This window comes from Coturnix japonica, chromosome Z (assembly GCF_054131305.1).
Source record: "Coturnix japonica strain WE chromosome Z, WE-NBRP24, whole genome shotgun sequence".
Classification (NCBI taxonomy): domain Eukaryota; kingdom Metazoa; phylum Chordata; class Aves; order Galliformes; family Phasianidae; genus Coturnix; species Coturnix japonica.
Window position 1 is genome coordinate 39,758,061 of NC_140702.1, and position 16,362 is coordinate 39,774,422.

General features: G+C 33.9%; 1 long non-coding RNA gene across 1 annotated transcript; it reads right to left on the reverse strand.

Annotated features, from left to right (window-relative positions):
* Positions 1–335: 335 nt before the first annotated feature.
* Positions 336–14,825, reverse strand: LOC146753935 (uncharacterized). Its single transcript, XR_014939400.1, has 3 exons — positions 14,729–14,825; positions 13,595–13,699; positions 336–1,879 (listed from the first exon to the last, which is right to left on the reverse strand). It is a non-coding gene; the product is annotated as an uncharacterized LOC146753935 (long non-coding RNA).
* Positions 14,826–16,362: the final 1,537 nt, after the last annotated feature.

Sequence of the window (16,362 nt, forward strand, 5' to 3'; positions counted from 1 at the left end):
AGAAGATGAAGGATACCAAAGAGCAGCAAAAAAATTATGTTGGGCAAATAGCAAAGTACCTAAGTAAAAAGGGCGGACAGACCAACAGAGGTCTTCAATTTTTGAAGCTTCTTCTTGCATTTTGGAACACCTGTACTGTCACCCCATTTTTTTTTTTCTTACAGACCCATATTAGTGATAACTTTTGTCAATAAAAAAAGGAATATTTGTTCTGTTTGATTCAAATTTTAAGCAATAAAGATATTTTATAATTTTAAACAGCAAGAATAACACTTGAACAAATGAAGTTTTATTTACACTCTTCAGAGAACAATGGAATTTACCCTATGACACTCTGCAGATATTTCTTACAGCACTGAAATTCGTTACTGCTATTGATTTTTTCCTTCCTTATTTGTTTGTTCCAACAGATTTTCCCTTACCCACACTTCTATCCTTTAATGGAAAGATTCTTTAGGAAGGATGTTTTATGGTCTTTCTGGCTTACATTATTGTTAAGCAATATCACCTCTTTAGGATGTTTGACATTTCCAAGCTTGCTTTGCAGTTCTTTTCAGGAGCATCCTGTTTCCTTTTGTAGTAGAAAACAAAGAGATAAACACAGGGAAATGATGCGAACAAGATTACAGTTTTCATCAAAATGCCATATTCATTGCAAATAAGAAATAAACCTCTGTATAAAGTACACCAACCAGAACATATCACCACCTGTCAGATTGAGAAAAAAATACCTGCCCAATTTGAAATCCATGTTATACGTAAATGTCACAGAGTTTCAGAGCTGAATGACAGCTTGATTTGAGGAATCATCCAAATCTCACATTTTTCATTATGATTCTGCAGCTTTTTTTTTTTTTTTCTTTCTAAAAAATTGCTTGTCTTCCTGAAGTATATAATAACAAAATGAATTTAGCAAACTGATAATTGTGTGTAGAATGATTGGAATTCAAGTAATTCTTTGTTTGTTTGTTTGTTTGTTTTCTTTTTATTTTTAATATTGTTTTCACAGCATAACTTTTGACATTGGAACAGATGCTTTTTAACAGCCTGATTCTATTGAGAAGTATTGATAAAATTCCAGATTAGAAGGCAATTTTGCACAATCCAATGAATCTTTTCATGGCAGAGAATCTTCCTGAAATTAAAATCAACTGATGTCTCAACTCATTTAAGAAAAATATTCAGATCTATGCCGGTTTTGTTAATGGAAGAAATTTAATCTGCGCAAATCAACACAGATGGCTGTTAAAAATGCAGTAATTTTTATTTTATTTTATTTTATTTTATTTTATTTTATTTTATTTTATTTTACTTTATTTTATTTTTTACATTCTGAATTGGAGAAGTGATCTTCGCTACAAAGAGTTAGTGCATACCTCTAACTACCAGAAATAAAATTCCTCTTAAAATTTTGCAGTGGTAGGTGAATCAAGGTCCTTCCCTGTTTTTACTCTATTGGAATTTTATTTTATTTTTCCATTCAAATATGTACTGATATAAGGAAAAGCAGGTGCGAAGATTCACAAACATAGACATAGAAGATCACTGTTCCTGCTGAAATTATAATTCCACCTGCATAACAGATTTGGTCATTTTAAAGATCCTAGTCTATTTATGACTTGCAGAACAAGCTCTATACCTATCAGTTTACACCTGTAACAACTGCTGCTTTAGTATATAGTAACATGGTAAAAGAAAAATATTTTGGTATGTGCTTTTCTTTGAAGCAGAATTAACACAGAAAAAATACCTTACATGTACAAAATTAAGAGGAAGAAGGAAGAGTTCTCATTAATTTTCTTTGTGAAACATCTATTAGGCTGCTTAGTTCAGGAGGTATTGTTCTGTGGGCTGGAAGAAGCAGTAAGATATGTGTCTCCTGGGAGAGAAAGAGAGAAAGAGGGAAAGAGACAGAGAGAGAGGGAGGGAGAGAGGGAGAGAGAGGGGGAATTACATGCTGATTAAGAATATGCAGTGAATTTATGACCTTACTTTTACATATACTATTTAGTAGCAATGGGATGAGGTGTCCGAGTTTGCAGTTCAGAGGTCATGCTGCAACTTACAACAGAAAAGTAAAATATAACCAGATGAATATATGGCTTTACATTATACTGAAAACTTCAGACTGCAGCAGTTTATGCACTGATAAGTGACTGGTTGCTAGTTTTTGTACATTTAGATGACAAAAATTTACAGATCTTAGGTAACTGTAATGATGACAAAATTCTGCCTTTCTGTGCTGATTTTGTCATCTGCTTCTATCTGGCATTCTATATGAACACATATTTTTGCATATATTTTGTTTATGTGCAAGCCTTGGCATTTTAGCCATCTCCTGCAGAGGCCCCTTAGTACCATATGCTTCTGTTTTTCTTCATTGTGTGATGTGATCTCTTCTGACTGTTACATGCACGTGAAAGGACAGTGGGCTTTTGGGGGAGAAGAAACCATGCTTTAAGAGAGCACACGTCAGTTGGCCTTCAGTGGTTTGGAGCTGATTGGATCTGACAAGTGTTGTAGCTACTCATCGTAATGGATGTCTCTGCTTTAGCAGAGAAGAGGTGAAAAGGATGCAATTCCCAGTGGAAGAAGGCAACATGAACTATTATTTAATTACTGGCTAATATAAAAATCCCTTGGAATCCCTTGTTGGTTTGCAGACTTGCCTCTTCCTTTCTGTATGAGGCAACAATAAGGGTTTTTAATGCAGCACAGACAGCTAAACCTGCTAGGAAAACAGTTCCTATAAGATGTAATGTACACATTCCTTTATTTTCTGGAGCACAGAAGTCTGCCTAGATATGCAACCACATCTTGAAACTGAGAAATCAGTTGCCTTTTTATCTCACTTAAAAGATTATTTTACTTAATGCACAACCTGAAACAACAGTTCTACATTCAGTAGCAACCTTTCCTGAGACATGAAAGTTGTTTACTTTATTCAGAAATGTTTGAGTACTTCTTCTACTGAATCCCTTCACCTTCTCTCTTTTCAAGCACTAATGTTGCAATTAAGTTCAAAACACATCTATCCCATTCCTCTTTGAAACAAAAATTCACATATTTTTCTTTTCTCATCTGCTGAAATATATATATATATATATATAATCTTTTCTTTATTACAGCCATTGCATGAAGAAAAGAATATAAAAATCTATCAACAGATTTAAAACCATTTTCTTTCTTTCTTTCTTTCTTTCTTTCTTTCTTTCTTTCTTTCTTTCTTTCTTTCTTTCTTTCTTTCTTTCTTTCTTTCTTTCTTTCTTTCTTTCTTTCTTTCTTTCTTTCTTTCTTTCTTTCTTTCTTTCTTTCTTTCTTTCTTTCTTTCTTTCTTTCTTTCTTTCTTTCTTTCTTTCTTTCTTTCTTTCTTTCTTTCTTTCTTTCTTTCTTTCTTTCTTTCTTTCTTTCTTTCTTTCTTTCTTTCTTTCTTTCTTTCTTTCTTTCTTTCTTTCTTTCTTTCTTTCTTTCTTTCTTTCTTTCTTTCTTTCTTTCTTTCTTTCTTTCTTTCTTTCTTTCTTTCTTTCTTTCTTTCTTTCTTTCTTTCTTTCTTTCTTTCTTTCTTTCTTTCTTTCTTTCTTTCTTTCTTTCTTTCTTTCTTTCTTTCTTTCTTTCTTTCTTTCTTTCTTTCTTTCTTTCTTCCTGCCTTCCTTCCTGCCTTCCTTCCTTCCTAGAAATGAAAAGGGAGAATGAAAAATAACACAGGAAGGAGAAGGAGGAGGAGAAGCAGAGGAAGAGGAAGAGGAAGAGGAAGAGGAAGAGGAAGAGGAAGAGGAAGAGGAAGAGGAAGAGGAAGAGAAAGAAAAGAAAAAGGAAAAGAAAAAAAAGAAAAAAGGGAAAGCATATCTAATGTTCAAGATAAATGCACACAGTAGCCAAAAGAAACTTGTAGCCTCATTAGCGCCTAATGATTTCAGTTAAAGATGTAATACTGTTTTTAAATCTACTTATTGATATTAATTTCCTTTAATGTTCACTTAAACCTAACTAGGTATTCCACTATTGCTATGATTAGTACTTTAGAGTATTAAGAATAAAATAATATTTGGATAATTTAATTCTAAATTTTAACTTACACATGAGGTTTTGGACATTACTGTAGGATAAATTAATAAAAAATAAAGAAATAAAAAGATTTTTTCATACATTGAAGAATATAAAATATGGAAATAAAGCTTCTTCATGCCTAAATTGCTGTTTTGTTTGTTTTGGTTTTTTGGTTTGTTTGTTTGTTGTTTTTGTTTTTGTTTGTTTGTTTGTTTGTTTGTTTTTGTAAGCTACTGCACAAGGAAATACGCATGCTGGAATTTATTAACTGTCTCAATACAAGCAGCTATGTTCCCACTCAAATAAAATCTATTAAACTAGCAGTACTATACCACAGTTAATTATTGACTTTGCATAACTGTTCATAGCTCTTTGTAAATTATATGTCACAGACTTATGAAATTAATAATAAATTATTTAAAATATATGTTGCAAACACTTTGCAAACTTAAAAAATATAGAAATAATCCAACAAATACTGATATTTTGAATTTGACCTTAAAAAAGGTGAAGCAATTTGTACAGTCAAATAACAATGTCTGGAATTCAAGCTTTGCCAGTAGGACTGATCCCAGTTTTCCAAGTCACACTGTCTCTGTGTTCCTCAAAGCCTCACATCCCATCAGTTTGGTTTTACTCTTATTAATAACACTATTTTTGTTATGCTAACACATTTTGGGCATCCCATATTCCACATTAATGCTTCATACTGAGAAGTATCAACATGTGACTTTAGAGAAAAAGTGCAGTCTTCTTACAGCACCTGTATTTGCCACCAATAACACCGCTATACGCTATCTTAAAGTTTGAGTGTTTGTTTTAATAATTTAATAATAATAGTTTATAGCTCACTATCTACCATATAAAAGACCTCTAAGAGTAAAATGAAATAATCCTAATACTAGGGTTTAGAAAAAGGATCACTTTTTTCTAGTTGTGCATTTTATTTTGAACTTTTTAACATCGACATCTAGCAGATTGTAATACATGAATATTTTGCCTTTTCAAAAATGGCTTATAGAAACATCTAAATTAATTTAGATATGAATGTATTACATGAATGCTTTGCTGTCTGTTATCTGCTAAACATAGACCATTCAATTAGAGATGCATATTTCTAATTTTCTCTTGAACATCTCAGATATAGAAAGCATCTCTCCTTTCTTGTCATTCTCTTCCTACATCTTAGAATATGAGGTGATCTCAAGCATTGCTGCGCACAAAATCATGTGACACAGACTGATCCAGAGTCCTACTGTTAATTGATAGCAAATAATAGATAAGGTAAATGACTGGAGTGGCTTTCAAAACTGTTCACAGAAATAACCCCTGAGAAAGATCAAATGTGCTTTTGATTTTATCAACACACATTACTTTTTCCCTCAAACTGCAGTTTGCCAAATAAGAATGTGTTATCCTGACTAGTATTCAAAAAATCAAAAGATGGGTAGTTCATATGAGAAAATCTGAACAGAAAAGAAACAAACAAACAAACATACTCACTTCAAGATTGAAAATAAGGTTGAAAATCCACCGTAAACTGAATCAACAGACACAAAATATGTGCTAGAGGTTAACCTTCAGTGTTTTATTTGTACAGTTAGAAAAGTGCAAGGTAAATCTTCCTAACAGCACTATCAGCAGAAGGATGAGAAAATCAGAGGAATTCCATGGAATATCTAATGGAAAAGAAAAAAAGAAAAAGGGAAAAAAAAAAAAAGAAAGAAAGAAAGAAAGAAAAAGAAAACAAAGAAAAAAAAGAGGTGGATAAAATCATTTGAAGCGTGAGTGCTGTCAGGTTTTTTTATTTCAACACTGTATTTCTGCTTTTAGGCAGCATCTGTGTTGAGAGCAAGACAATGTATAAAGGAAAAGAGATGCTTGATTCCATTTACTAAAAAAAATGTTATTGTGAATGTTAAATATTAACAACAACAATTTATCATTCCTCAATCAACATGAACAATTGCAATGACTAACTGTGTTTTACAGTACTGAACATGTAAGAGAAACCTGGTGAAAACTGGGCTAGAAAGTATAAAATGTTTAAAAGAATATAGCAGTGTAATTGTCAGCCACGCCATAGAGAAACAGCACACCCCATTGTCACAGAGAAAGAACCACACTGTTATATCTGCAGTCAACTCTCGGGAGACTGGGTGCTTCCTAGCTGATTTTTGGGAGAAACAGAATCAGGAAGTGCAAGGAGATCGGCATCCAATTTGCCACTGGAGGAGCAGTAGAAAGGTCGATGTCTCTGCAGACCAGTTCTGGAGGGTAGGATATGAAAAGCATTCCCTGTGGGTACAGTTGATATTGCTCATGTTTTCTTGTCTACCAACAGTATGGCACACAATTTAAAGACATCCATGGCTGCTTTAGCCCTGGGCTATATACATTGGCCAGGTTCCTGTGAGCACATTGCCTTTGTCAAAGGAAATGCTCCCCCCTTTTCCATGACAGCACATCTTCAGTACCCTCTGAAGCACACACCAGCACAGTGCTGCTTGCAAGAGAGGAAACATAAATATAGACAGTACTTTATATTTCTTCCTACAGTTTTGCACAGATGGCAAGTGTTTATTCCTTTCCATGTGGCTGCACACTGGACAAGATGATCAGGACAGATGATTTATAATAGAGATCTCTGGAGATGAGTTTCAGTCTACAGTGGTTTAATTTCACTGGGATGCCCATAAATGCGTACTGTTTGTTGTGGCTAGCTAGCTAGCAGCATCTTGTTATTGCTAGAACTGCCAATGTGTAGCATGCATAGATGAAGATTCACCTTTTGCTGTTGTTCAGGGACTGAACTTCAGAACTATTTAAACTTACTGGAACTGAAAACTGCTCATGTATTATTACTACTTTTTTATTCTTTTATTATTTTTTTTTTCCCTTTTACCACCACTGCCATTTACTCAAAGATACCAAATATATAAAGTGTCTGGGCAGGGTTGCTTGTGTACGTCAAGTAACAGCGGAGGAGCATGGGGGAAAGGGAGGAAAATAGATCTTTCTAATTCTGGAGTGAAACAGTGACACAAAACAACTTATTCCTACTAAAAACTAGAACTGGATAGTTCTTCATAATCTGTGAAGTCTTTAGAAGAAAGTATGCAACTGAAGGCTGAAAACTTGAGCACAGATCCAGAACAGAATATTTGAGATTTACCAACTGCACTTCTTAATCATGAAGCAGGGAGGCTGTTTCTTAATTTTGTTGGTCCACTCACACTCCAAACAAATCTGAAACCATTATGACTCATGACAGTTGGTTGATAGCGTGGAAAAACCTCATTTACTGACTGGCCAGACAGTTTTAAAACCTTCAGATATTTCTAAGTCTAGGTTATTAACTGTCTGACTGTAATCACATCTTCACCATAGGGAGCTTCAAAAGCTTTTCATTTGCATTGAATCAGTTGCCTTCCTCCCTGTCTTTTTTCCCCCTGGAAATAAACTTAAATAATTCAACAAACTGCACACATGGATAGTGATTACTGAACCATTCTGAAACACTCGAGGCAAATGGACCATTATGTAGTGGGAATTAAAACTTTCCTTGCAGTCACTAGGAGAAAGATGTATACATATATATGTATAATATCTCTCTCTCTCTCTCTCTTTCTCATGTATATGTCTGTGCATGTTAACAGAGTATGTGAAGAACAATATTTATAAGCATTCCCTTCTCATAGAGACCTTCTACTTGTCCAAAAAATTGCTTTCATACAGTATGTAGTGACTGTGTTAAAAAATGACCCGCAACCAATTATACTGAGTGCAGTGTGTGCATTGTTAAGGCAGCAAAAGGCCCTTTTCTTTTAGGGGGACTATATCTTACCACACTGAAAGAACATAACATTTTCCTTTCATACCATGCATTTGTTGGAAGGAATCTATGGCATTCAGCTGATAAACTCCCTAAGTGAGGTAATGTACTGTCTTGTATCATTGTATGTCTCTGTTAATAATTTTAATACTTTACAAAAAAATGCATTTAAAAATTTCCGCAAATTGGCTGTTTCCATTGTATGCTCTATTTTTCTTTTAAAAAAAATGGAAAACTTGTTTTAAATTATAAAAATAATCTTTTTATGACAAGTAGCAAGAAAACTCATTGCTTACAAATAACACAAAACAATTTGTCTCTACCTAAAATGTCCAGTTTATTTTCAAAATTTCTTGCACTTAATATTTCCAAACTGATTGCTGCATCTCACCCAGCATCTTGGCCTTTTTCCATTTCAGTACAGATCCTTTCATGGCACTCCAAGTACAGGTTGTCAGACTATTAATCTCTCAGTGTCTGATTTTCACTTATCTACAATCTACCAGCATGTGGTTTGTTTAGGTTTGGTTTTGGTGGGAAATATACAACTTTTGAAGCAAGTGGCACATCACTGCTTACCTGAAGAGATGGAAAGAAACAAATAAATCTAGCTCATAAAATTTCAAATACTGGAGTCTGTGATATCAGAAAAATTTATGATATCTAACAGAAAAACAAAGAGGGAGAACAAAATCTCACTAAGTGAACTACTTAACCTGAAAATATCATCCTTACTTTTGAGCATAGTAACAGCTTTCTATTTAAGTAGAGATACACCAATCTGGGAATATCAGGTGTATACAGTATATTAAAAATAGACTCCAATGTAAATATATTGATAATGTGCTATGACATTTAATGCAAGTAAAATTTTAAATCATAACTTTAATAATATTTCTTAATCTTTCCCAATAGTTTAATTCCTTCATTTCTTCTTTCCTTCTTGGAATAACTGACCATTCTTCAGATTTAATAGGTTAAAGGAGAGCAGAACTTGTCTTTTAAGAACCTGTCTACTTTCATATTATTATGGAAATCTATCTTTTATATAGCATCTCATACTATTTAAAACACTGTGTTAAGTATCTACAGGACTAGATGTTGTTGAGGGACCTCATTTTGGCATTCCAGTGCTTGAAGATATAAACAGGAGGGAGACTGACATTTCACATGGTCTAATAGTGAAAAGACTAAGGAAAATTTCTTTAAACTAGAAGTGAGGAGATTTGGACTAGATATTATGAGGAAATTTTTACTCATGGTGGTGAGGCATTGGCACTAGCTGTCCAGAGGAGCTGTGGATGTCCCAACAGTAGAGGCATTCAGGGCCAGGTTGGGTAGTTTTCTGGGTAGTCTAATCTTGTGAGTGGCAACCTTGACCTCTACAGGGACTTGGAACTGAATGGTCTTTGACTTTGCAACCCAAGCCATTTTATGGTTCTATAAGATTTTACAAGCTGACAAAAACATCTGGCTTTTGAGATACTACACCACAACTTGCTCATATAGTATTAAAAAATCCTCTTGACCTCTTCATTTATGGCTAGGTCCAGCAGAAGAACTGACTGAGCTGTTGTGAAACTCTTAAAACTATTTTATGTCCTTGTCTATCTTGGTCCCACTGATATTGTTGAAAACTTTGCATTGAGATCTGGTAAGAACTGAAAGATTAAAAAACGAATTATGCATAATAATCTTTTTGATACCCACTTTATGTTGGCATATAGCACTCGAATTAACTGTTTTTCTACACTAAGCATGAAGAGGGAGATCTCTGGATTTGGAACCAGGCAGAATAATATGACAGTAAGCCTAGAACAACACAAAGTAATGAAAGAGGAAGCACGATCATCTACTAAGTAAACTAAACTTTCCATCTCACTCAGGAGAATATGAAAGGGAGATAAATGTGTGACTTTCTTGCCCCAGCAGCACTGACAGCTACCCATCAGATCCTAATTACAAATGTGCAATTGAGTAGGACATTTTGATTAGAACTTTTCGTATGTCTGTTTTTTAATGCTGATATTGAAATTTAAAATGAAAATTAATACAGGGACACAGTGTAGTGGTGGTGGTGGTGGTTGCTTGTGGTGTGTTTTGTTTTTTTGTTGTCCTTTTTTTTCAGGCAAATCTCCATTTTGCATTTTAAATAATTTATATGATTCAGCTATGATCATGAACTATATAACAATACTGAAATCATAGATATTTATATCATCGCTATTTTAACTTTCAAATACATTTACTCCTCTGCATGTTAATTTCTTGCCAGTTTCTGTTGAACACTGCTGCCTGCTGATCACTAAAAACTACAATATTAATTTTCAACTACAGCTTAAGTGTTATATGGCAGAAATCTAAGACATCCACTTGACTACATCTCAGTCTTCTTCATGCATGAGAATCTTCCATATAAGTGGTTACTTTCCAAAGCAGAAGCAGTTCAGCATGATAAGAATTCAAAATGCCTTTAAGTTGTATTTCACTGTCCTATTGAAAATCAGTCCAGTGTAAATATCAATAGTTTGGTATTGACAGTGGCTCCCACAAAGGTAAAAAAAAAAAAAAAAAAAAAAAAAAAGGAATTAAAAATAAATGAGTCGATAGACAGACAGAAAGACAGGTAGATAGATACACAGAGACATGACTGAGGACACCGCACCCATGTTACTGTGCTAAATAAAAATGACATCAATTTTAGTATCTAGAACAAATTTCATAATAGCTAGAACAATATTTCAAAAACAAAACCACTCTCTTTCCACAGATGCTCCTGGGTTTGAACTAAGCAGGTTTAAAGCTGAAGAAAATATTCATCACAATTTGAAAAAAAAAAATCAAAAATCTACCAAATAAAAAGACAGAGCAAAACAGGGTTAATAATTAGTGCTTAGATTTCTGGCAAATCTGAATTTGTGGATATTAGGAAGTGATAACATAATTCTAATGAAAATCGAATAAAAAGGGCTTCTACGCTGCCATTTCTCGCAGTCTAGGCTTCAAGGTCTACTTTGGTTTTAATTTATTTATTTATTTTTTTTACATAGAGCTTTATTTTTATATTTCTAGAAAAGGAATGCAAAAATAAGATGTGATAAGAGAGGAAGAAAAATAAATAAAACTTTCATTATAATTCAAATTTTCGAAGCACTTATATTTGACCCCAGAGAACTGAGAGGCTGGCAAGAAATCAAGGGCTGATTTTCCTTTTGTGCCTTCTTCTAAGGCTCCTTTGTATTTATGTGTAATGTTACTTTTTCACTTGTTATACTGTTTCTTCCCCTTTCAACAATTTGTCACATCTTTTCTTATTTCCAGTGAACTTGGATCTAACTGGAATGAAATTCACTCTGTACAGTAACACAAGGATAAATTCATGGCATTATTATTACTTTCTTGCTGTTTACACTGAGTTTAAGATCACTGAACCTCAAGGCCAAGGTGGTCCAAAGCAGAACAGCACATTACATACAGGTAAGCAGAGCTAATTCATGCTAGATATGAGAGCATAGGTGTGAACATGATCTACAAATAGTTCAAATTGCACCTTCACTTGCATATAATGAGGTTGCCAGGATTTATGACCAGAATTTGGCTTCCATTTTTTCACATCATGTTGTTGTCTGCTATAATGGCTCAAACAGGGCAGAAGTAATATGAACTCCTCAAATCTTTATATAAAGTCTAAACCAAATTCAGAGGTCCAAAGTTTGGAAGGGAAGGTAATGAAAATTTATTTTTTTTCTTCCTTCCACAGTACTTCTTATTTTTTGCACTCCTTTGCTAGAAATATAAAAATAAAAGTTTATTCAGGAAAAAAAAAAAAAAAAGTGTCTGTGCCTCATTTGCAGAATAAAGAGATTTGGAATTTTCAGCTAAGTACATGAACTACTGTGTGAACTTAAATTGCAAGACTAATATTCACCTTGTATTAGTTGGTAGCATATGCCCTGCTGTGATTTACTGGTTAACTTATGCATTACCTGTCGACATTATGAAGTGGAATTATACCTTGGGCACTGGTAGCTGAGATTTTCCAACACTAAGCAGTAATGGAAATTGCTAATCCCAACACATTCTTTCATGGAGTTCACATTATGCAGGTCCACACATTTTGCTGTACTCAGCTGTTTGATATAGTTCTTCTAATAGTGTTAAGATGAAAGAATAAAATATGCCTCTGCGCCCTAATATGGATTACAATGTGATTTCAAGAAACAATATAATGTTATTCACAAATATGGTTTACTCAATTATACACCTGATACTACATAGCTCAACATCTGATGATTAGACAACATTCAAAATACAGACACACTTTATTTAAGATGCAATCATTTGACCACTGGAAACAAATATCAATTTGAAAGTCCTTGCTCTAATTTCTGAAAACTATGATGTATGAAGAAGCTCTAATTTCCATGGCTATTAAAAAGAAAATTATCCAGTTTCTAGATGAAAGATCTGGAAAGAAGCTCTTGGAATTCTTAGACTTTCCACATCTTTCTCGGACTTAGTTTTAGAGTATGTTTTATAACATCTTAGCAAAGAAAGCTTTAATCAGATTATACATTAGGCTCAGCTGATTAATTACTCTGTTATAGAGGCAGGATTGTACAGGGTTTTAATTCTGAGAATCAGCTTCCCTAGACCTACCTCCTGCCATCATCTGTCGGATTATGCTTCATTACTAGTCCATTCATTTTCCAGATAGATCAGGCAAAAAGGGAGCCAGGAACACACTTCAGTGCTTTCTATTTTGACGATTATGGAATAGAGTTAGCAGAAAACAGTAATTCCCCATCCTCCTATACTATTCTTCCAAAGAGACAACACAATTTCCTCCTAGCAACTATATCATGTGCAGCATAAATAAATAAACAGGATTTGTTTGTTTTTAGCAGATTTAGAAGAAGTATTTGTGGGTGTAAAAGGGGCAAGGGTTGCTTAAAAAAAAATTATTTAACTATTTATTTAATTATTAATAGTGAGAAATAAAGTAGGGTGCAGATTTACAGTTTCTCATTCATAAATATAATCTATTTAATGCCATACATGTAAATAAAAGAAACAGAATTGAGTAAAAAATATATGAAAAAAAATATCCCACCATGAACCATAGAAAAACTGTCCATACAGAGTAAGAGTTTGATAAAAATACATACTTCATTATAAAAAATACATACTTTGTTACAAGTACATATTTGGAAAGCTGTTTGTTTTCTTTGCAACTTTCTGTTACAGTATAACTTCTGTAACTTCTTAAGACAGCTATTACTAATGGAAACTCTACAAATTTTTCTTTAAATAACTTTTAAATGATGAATTTTCAACACCTGTAAAAATATGTCACTGTTTCTCCCATAAAGTATTGCAATACTATAAGTTATCTACTCAACTACTATATATACATACATACATACATACATACATATATAAAGATACTTTCCTTCAAATAATTGCCTACTTATCTATTCAACTGTTTTTCAGAAGTGCACATCCTGATATAAAAGGTAATAGAAAAATAAGGTATGACATGCTATTTATGCATGCTAGAGAAAAAAAAAAATAGCTGGAAAAGGATTTGTCACAGAAAATATTAAGCTCCTTTTACTGCCTATATGCGTCTTGATTTTGAATATACAAATTAGAAAATTGAATGTATTTTTGTAGTGAAGAGATTCAAAATTAGAAGCCTAGGGCACCTACCTGATTTATAAAAGTGCTGAGCATCTAAAAGTCACATTGCCTTCAGATGTTTTTTTTCTGATATCACCTGAGACTTTGATCCAGTGATGATCTACATTTTGCATACTGCAAGAATAATCAAAACGTACTAGTTATCAAAATCATATCAGGACACGCAGCAAGCCAAATGACAAAACGAGAAAGCAATCAAAGCTAACTGGATTATTTTCATTCTTGTCCTTGCATTTTCTCAGAAATACTGCTTCTATTGCAGGGAGATGTCAGAGAGAAATATTAGAAATTTAAAATTTTCCTTAAACAAATATATTTCTAAAAATTCAGTATGCTGATTCCTTGCTTCCCTTCCCTTCCCTTCCCTTCCCTTCCCTTCCCTTCCCTTCCCTTCCCTTCCCTTCCCTTCCCTTCCCTTCCCTTCCCTTCCCTTCCCTTCCCTTCCCTTCCCTTCCCTTCCCCTCCCTTCCCTTCCCTCTCTTCTCCTCCCCTCCCCTCCCCTCCGGTCCCCTCCCCTCCCTTTCCCTCTTGTCCCTTTTCCTTTTCCTTTTCCACATTTACTACTTTTACTACATAAAAGTATCTATGAAGGAAACAAGAATTTCAAAGGCAGTGGGAGAATGATTTCTCCATGCGACATATCTGAGTAAGAGGAGAGGTAAATGGATGAACTGGTGAGAGCCCCAAGAGGCATAAGTTCACAAAGAAATATATTATCAAATTTGTCAAAAGCAATTTAACAGCTCTGGATGAAGACAAGCTAGAAATCCTGCTTCATGTAAGACAGGGCAAAAGACACTGACAAAAGCAAATAGAGAAAAATGCCTGAGGATGGGCATTATGAGAAGGAGCTAGAAAGTTTATGGGTGAATGGTCACTTCCTGGTTACATCAGTGGAATGGATGCAGTGATTAGTTTAAGAAAGCAAGCAAGAAATTATAGAAGGGAATAGAGTGACAGGGCATTACAGGTAAAAGAAAAAGTTAGTAAGGAGCAGTAAGAGAAGTAATTTCTAATTAATGAAGGATTTGTGTGCTTTTCTTCTAGAGGCAGTCATGTCAAAAAGAAAGGGATATATGCATGCGAGGATCTTGTTTGAAGACAACAAGTGCTAGTTTTGGAGTATAGAAAAATGGATCATACCTATAAGTTTTGTGATGACATGCAGCTTCTATGATAGGCATGGGTCAGTAAAATCATGAAGGAATTTATAGTCATCTTGCCACATTCTATATACATGAAGCTCCAAAAGGTAAAATAGTACCCCATTAATCCCATATGGCCTCTGGATAAACAGAAAAATCCTTTAATCTCTGACTCTAATCCTTCCCTGTTTCTACTGATACATTCACCAAATAATAAAGATTGTGGACAGTAAGAAAATGGAAAATGCTGAAAGCCTGGCAGAATCATATACCAAAGGAGAGGCAGTTTAACCATGAAAGCGTGAAAAATTGGGCTAGTTACAGAAAATACTGGGGAAGACTGGATTTTTTTTCACTTCAAGATGCAGGTAAAATAAACAGTGACCTCAAGAAAATCAATGGACTTCCAGGAATGTCTTGAAGGCATAAAGTCGCAGAAAATTATGAGTTAGATCAGATGTTCAGCAAAGAAAATATTGAAATTTATGTCATTTAAAAGTGCAAATTCAACACGTACTTAATTGTGTTGTTATTAGAGAAATCTGTTTGAGTTAGACAAAATAAAAGGGCAAATCATTGTAATTTACTTTACAGATGATCTGTAAATTCATTTATTCATCACTTTTTTTTTTTACTCACACTATGGTTGCCTGAATTTTCACTTTGCATTTAGCTGAGTCCAACATCTGTTTAGTTCTTAAATCTATCATTTCAGTATGTTCTTTTACTGTTCCATTCGGTGGCTGCATGTAACTTCATAGCATTATACAAGCAGTGGTGTGAAAGTGTACTGTGCCATAAGTATGCAACTCAACAAGTATTTTCAATCTAGAATTTGAAGACAATTTGGCAATATCTTAAGAGCGAACAAAGTAGAATGACTCCCTTAGAGAAAAATAAATATGCATTTAATTCCTCCAGGTTCACTATTCTGAGTTTCATCAGAGACCCGCAAGGAAGAGTAGCAATGAAAGGAGTGAATACAGGCTCTAAATAGTGAATTTCAGAGTATTTTCTTATAATTTTTGCAAAAACTTTGCAAATCCTAAATGAAGCTCACTGTAAATACATCTATCTCCAAGCTGGTTGACTATGTGTTCTACAGATAATTATATAATTTGAAGTATCTGTAACTGAAGGAGAAACTATCAAAGAATTGAATAAGATGTTATCCAAAATATCAGCCTCTTGTATTACCAAGGTGTTAAGCAGACTGATAACATTGGTTAGAGAGATGGGAAGTTTACATAAATGAAAAGATAGGGCCTATAGAAGCACAGAGGAATGTTTTCCCACTCATTATTGAGAGGAAGGGATTAAGTTTGTTTATTTTCTGAAGGCGATTGATGAGATCTGAGAGGAGAACAGAGGAGACAAAACTGTCACCAAAATTGACAAGGATATTGGATGAACAATGATATCCAAGGTGATAAGGTTGATTCAGGAAGAAAATTATTTAGTTTATTTTCAACTATACACAATATTTGCACATTTCAGTTACTAAATAAACACACACAAACTACATTTGAAGACAGACTCTTATATTAGTTGTTACTATTTCTTCTGCCCAGAAAAAGCTTTTGTTACATACGAACATGTATTTCAGCAAAGGTACAGAATATTTAAAACTTA